We start from the raw sequence: 6,528 nt of genomic DNA, 5'->3' as shown, positions 1-6,528 counted from the left end.
TTTTGGTTTAGTTATGCGTTTTCAAAAGCTATGATTTTTGGACAAAATTGTCTGTTTTTATACCTTTTTGCAAGGTTTTATAATTTTTGTCGAAAACTAAGCAGCATCAACAAACGCAGTATGCTGATTTAATAGTGCAATAAAAACTAGCACCGAAAAGCTTTCCGAATTAAAATTAATGCAATTTCGGCTTAATTATGGTGTCCGAAAAACTTAGATTTTTAAAAAAATTTGTCTGTTTTTATACCTTTTTGCTGGGTATAATTTAATTCAGGAGCTTGTAAAGCTGTGAAGGAATCATTTCCGACCCTACAAACCATATATATTCTTGATCAGCATCAAAAGCTGAGTCGATCTAGCCATGTCCGGTCGAAAAATAAATTTCTGAAATTTTTCCGAAAATTGAAAATTTTATAAGGGGTTACATCATTAAAATTGCCAAAATTTGACATAAAATTGAATTTTTGAAATTTGAAAACTGAGTATGCAGATTTGTTAATCGTTTAAAAATTAGCATAGAACAGCTTTCCGAATTAAAATTTATGAATTTTTGGTTTAGTTATGCGTTTTCAAAAGCTATGATTTTTGGACAAAATTGTCTGTTTTTATACCTTTTTGCAAGGTTTTATAATTTTTGTCAAAAACTAACAACAGCATCAACAAACGCAGTATGCTGATTTAATAGTGCAATAAAAACTAGCACCGAAAAGCTTTCCGAATTAAAATTAATGCAATTTCGGCTTAATTATGGTGTCCGAAAAACTTAGATTTTTAAAAAAAATTTGTCTGTTTTTATACCTTTTTGCTGGGTATAATTTAATTCAGGAGGTTGTAAAGCTGTGAAGGAATCATTTTCGACCCTACAAACCATATATATTCTTGATCAGCATCAAAAGCTGAGTCGATCTAGCCATGTCCGGTCGAAAAATAAATTTCTGAAATTTTTCCGAAAATTGAAAATTTTATAAGGGGTTACATCATTAAAATTGCCAGAATTTGACATAAAATTGAATTTTTGAAATTTGAAAACTGAGTATGCAGATTTGTTAATCGTTTAAAAATTAGCATAGAACAGCTTTCCGAATTAAAATTTATGAATTTTTGGTTTAGTTATGCGTTTTCAAAAGCTATGATTTTTGGACAAAATTGTCTGTTTTTATACCTTTTTGCACGGTTTTATAATTTTTGTCAAAAACTAAAAACAGCATCAACAAACGCAGTATGCTGATTTAATAGTGCAATAAAAACTAGCACCGAAAAGCTTTCCGAATTAAAATTAATGCAATTTCGGCTTAATTATGGTGTCCGAAAAACTTAGATTTTTAAAAAAATTTGGTCTGTTTTTATACCTTTTTGCTGGGTATAATTTAATTCAGGAGCTTGTAAAGCTGTGAAGGAATCATTTCCGACCCTACAAACCATATATATTCTTGATCAGCATCAAAAGCTGAGTCGATCTAGCCATGTCCGGTCGAAAAATAAATTTCTGAAATTTTTCCGAAAATTGAAAATTTTATAAGGGGTTACATCATTAAAATTGCCAAAATTTGACATAAAATTGAATTTTTGAAATTTGAAAACTGAGTATGCAGATTTGTTAATCGTTTAAAAATTAGCATAGAACAGCTTTCCGAATTAAAATTTATGAATTTTTGGTTTAGTTATGCGTTTTCAAAAGCTATGATTTTTGGACAAAATTGTCTGTTTTTATACCTTTTTGCAAGGTTTTATAATTTTTGTCAAAAACTAACAACAGCATCAACAAACGCAGTATGCTGATTTAATGGTGCAATAAAAACTAGCACCGAAAAGCTTTCCGCATTAAAATTAATGCAATTTCGGCTTAATTATGGTGTCCGAAAAACTTAGATTTTTAAAAAAATTTGTCTGTTTTTATACCTTTTTGCTGGGTATAATTTAATTCAGGAGCTTGTAAAGCTGTGAAGGAATCATTTCCGACCCTACAAACCATATATATTCTTGATCAGCATCAAAAGCTGAGTCGATCTAGCCATGTCCGGTCGAAAAATAAATTTCTGAAATTTTTCCGAAAATTGAAAATTTTATAAGGGGTTACATCATTAAAATTGCCAAAATTTGACATAAAATTGAATTTTTGAAATTTGAAAACTGAGTATGCAGATTTGTTAATCGTTTAAAAATTAGCATAGAACAGCTTTCCGAATTAAAATTTATGAATTTTTGGTTTAGTTATGCGTTTTCAAAAGCTATGATTTTTGGACAAAATTGTCTGTTTTTATACCTTTTTGCAAGGTTTTATAATTTTTGTCAAAAACTAACAACAGCATCAACAAACGCAGTATGCTGATTTAATAGTGCAATAAAAACTAGCACCGAAAAGCTTTCCGCATTAAAATTAATGCAATTTCGGCTTAATTATGGTGTCCGAAAAACTTAGATTTTTAAAAAAATTTGTCTGTTTTTATACCTTTTTGCTGGGTATAATTTAATTCAGGAGCTTGTAAAGCTGTGAAGGAATCATTTCCGACCCTACAAACCATATATATTCTTGATCAGCATCAAAAGCTGAGTCGATCTAGCCATGTCCGGTCGAAAAATAAATTTCTGAAATTTTTCCGAAAATTGAAAATTTTATAAGGGGTTACATCATTAAAATTGCCAAAATTTGACATAAAATTGAATTTTTGAAATTTGAAAACTGAGTATGCAGATTTGTTAATCGTTTAAAAATTAGCATAGAACAGCTTTCCGAATTAAAATTTATGAATTTTTGGTTTAGTTATGCGTTTTCAAAAGCTATGATTTTTGGACAAAATTGTCTGTTTTTATACCTTTTTGCAGGGTTTTATAATTTTTGTCAAAAACTAACAACAGCATCAACAAACGCAGTATGCTGATTTAATAGTGCAATATAAACTAGCACCAGAAAAGCTTTCCGCATTAAAATTAATCCAATTTTGGCTTAATTATGGTGTCCGAAAAACTTAGATTTTTTAAAAAAAATTGGTCTGTTTTTATACCTTTTTGCTGGGTATAATTTAATTCAGGAGCTTGAAAAGCTGTGAAGGAATCATTTTCGACCCTACAAACCATAAATATTCTTGATCAGCATCAAAAGCTGAGTCGATCTAGCCATGCCCGGTCGAAAAATAAATTTCTGAAATTTTTCCGAAAATTGAAAATTTTATAAGGGGTTACATCATTAAAATTGCCAAAATTTGACATAAAATTGAATTTTTGAAATTTGAAAACTGAGTATGCAGATTTGTTAATCGTTTAAAAATTAGCATAGAACAGCTTTCCGAATTAAAATTAAGGATTTTTTGGCTTAGTTGTGCGTTTTTAAAACTATGATTTGTGGGGAAAAAATGTCTGTTTTTATACCTTTTTGCACGGTTTTATAATTTCAGACAGAAACTAAAAATAGAATCAACAAACGCAGTACGCAGATTTAATAGTGCAATAAAATCTAGCACAGAAAAGCTTTCCGAATTAAAATTAATCCAATTTCGGCTTAATTACGGTGTCCGAAAAACTTAGATTTTTAAAAAAATTTGTCTGTTTTTATACCTTTTTGCTGGGTATAATTTAATTCAGGAGCTTGTAAAGCTGTGAAGGAATCATTTCCGACCCTACAAACCATATATATTCTTGATCAGCATCAAAAGCTGAGTCGATCTAGCCATGCCCGGTCGAAAAATAAATTTCTGAAATTTTTCCGAAAATTGAAAATTTTATAAGGGGTTACATCATTAAAATTGCCAAAATTTGACATAAAATTGAATTTTTGAAATTTGAAAACTGAGTATGCAGATTTGTTAATCGTTTAAAAATTAGCATAGAACAGCTTTCCGAATTAAAATTTATGAATTTTTGGTTTAGTTATGCGTTTTCAAAAGCTATGATTTTTGGACAAAATTGTCTGTTTTTATACCTTTTTGCAAGGTTTTATAATTTTTGTCAAAAACTAACAACAGCATCAACAAACGCAGTATGCTGATTTAATAGTGCAATAAAAACTAGCACCGAAAAGCTTTCCGAATTAAAATTAATGCAATTTCGGCTTAATTATGGTGTCCGAAAAACTTAGATTTTTAAAAAAATTTGTCTGTTTTTATACCTTTTTGCTGGGTATAATTTAATTCAGGAGCTTGTAAAGCTGTGAAGGAATCATTTCCGACCCTACAAACCATATATATTCTTGATCAGCATCAAAAGCTGAGTCGATCTAGCCATGTCCGGTCGAAAAATAAATTTCTGAAATTTTTCCGAAAATTGAAAATTTTATAAGGGGTTACATCATTAAAATTGCCAAAATTTGACATAAAATTGAATTTTTGAAATTTGAAAACTGAGTATGCAGATTTGTTAATCGTTTAAAAATTAGCATAGAACAGCTTTCCGAATTAAAATTTATGAATTTTTGGTTTAGTTATGCGTTTTCAAAAGCTATGATTTTTGGACAAAATTGTCTGTTTTTATACCTTTTTGCAAGGTTTTATAATTTTTGTCAAAAACTAACAACAGCATCAACAAACGCAGTATGCTGATTTAATAGTGCAATAAAAACTAGCACCGAAAAGCTTTCCGAATTAAAATTAATGCAATTTCGGCTTAATTATGGTGTCCGAAAAACTTAGATTTTTAAAAAATTTGTCTGTTTTTATACCTTTTTGCTGGGTATAATTTAATTCAGGAGCTTGTAAAGCTGTGAAGGAATCATTTCCGACCCTACAAACCATATATATTCTTGATCAGCATCAAAAGCTGAGTCGATCTAGCCATGTCCGGTCGAAAAATAAATTTCTGAAATTTTTCCGAAAATTGAAAATTTTATAAGGGGTTACATCATTAAAATTGCCAGAATTTGACATAAAATTGAATTTTTGAAATTTGAAAACTGAGTATGCAGATTTGTTAATCGTTTAAAAATTAGCATAGAACAGCTTTCCGAATTAAAATTTATGAATTTTTGGTTTAGTTATGCGTTTTCAAAAGCTATGATTTTTGGACAAAATTGTCTGTTTTTATACCTTTTTGCAAGGTTTTATAATTTTTGTTAAAAACCAACAACAGCATCAACAAACGCAGTATGCTGATTTAATAGTGCAATAAAAACTAGCACCGAAAAGCTTTCCGAATTAAAATTAATGCAATTTCGGCTTAATTATGGTGTCCGAAAAACTTAGATGGTTTGTAGGGTCGGAAATGATTCCTTCACAGCTTTACAAGCTCCTGAATTAAATTATACCCAGCAAAAAGGTATAAAAACAAACAAATTTTTTAAAAATCTAAGTATTTCCGGGACCATAATTAAGCCGAAATTGCATTAATTTTAATTCGGAAAGCTTTTCGGTGCTAGTTTTTATTGCACTATTAAATCTGCGTACAGCGTTTGTTGATTCTATTTTTAGTTTCTGTCTGAAATTATAAAACCCTGCAAACAGGTATAAAAACAGACCATTTTTCCCCACAAATCATAGTTTTAAAAACGCATAACTAAGCCAAAAAATCATTAATTTTAATTCGGAAAGCTGTTCTACGCTAATTTTTAATAGATTTACAAATCTGCATACTCAGTTTTTAAATTTAAAAAATTCAATTTGTTGTCAAATTTGACAATTTTAATGATGTAACCCCTTATAAAATTTTCAATTTTCGGAAAAATTTCAAAAATTTATTTTTCGACCAGACATGGCTGGATCGATTCAGCTTTTGATGCTGATCAAGAATATATATAGTTTGTAGGGTCTGAAATGATTCCTTCACTGCTTTACAAGCTCCTGAATTAAATTATACCCAGCAAAAAGGTATAAATACAGACCAATTTTTTTAAAAATCTAAGTTTTTCGGACATCATAATTAAGCCGAAATTGCATTAATTTTAATTCGAAAAGCTTTTCGGTGCTAGTTTTTATTGCACTATTAAATCAGCATACTGCGTTTGTTGATGCTGTTGTTAGTTTTTGACAAAAATTATAAAACCTTGCAAAAAGGTATAAAAACAGACAATTTTGTCCAAAAATCATAGCTTTTGAAAACGCATAACTTAACCAAAAATTCATAAATTTTAATTCGGAAAGCTGTTCTATGCTAATTTTTAAACGATTAACAAATCTGCATACTCAGTTTTCAAATTTCAAAAATTCAATTTTATGTCAAATTTTGGCAATTTTAATGATGTAAACCCTTATAAAATTTTCAATTTTCGGAAAAATTTCAGAAATTTATTTTTCGATACGACGTGGCTAGATCGACTCAGCTTTTGATGCTGATCAAGAATATATATAGTTTGTAGGGTCGGAAATGATTCCTTCACTGCTTTACAAGCTCCTGAATTAAATTATACCCAGCAAAAAGGTATAAAAACAGACCAATTTTTTTAAAAATCTAAGTTTTTCGGACACCATAATTAAGCCAAAATTGCATTAATTTTAATTCGGAAAGCTTTTCTGTGCTAGATTTTATTGCACTATTAAATCTGCGTACTGCGTTTGTTGATTCTATTTTTAGTTTCTGTCTGAAATTATAAAACCGTGCAAAAAG

Source organism: Drosophila serrata, unplaced genomic scaffold, assembly GCF_035046125.1.
Source record: "Drosophila serrata isolate PLE 108 unplaced genomic scaffold, ASM3504612v1 contig_241, whole genome shotgun sequence".
Taxonomy (NCBI): Eukaryota; Metazoa; Arthropoda; class Insecta; order Diptera; family Drosophilidae; genus Drosophila; species Drosophila serrata.
The sequence above is the reverse complement of the archived record's forward strand: the minus strand, read 5'-3'. Positions refer to the sequence as shown.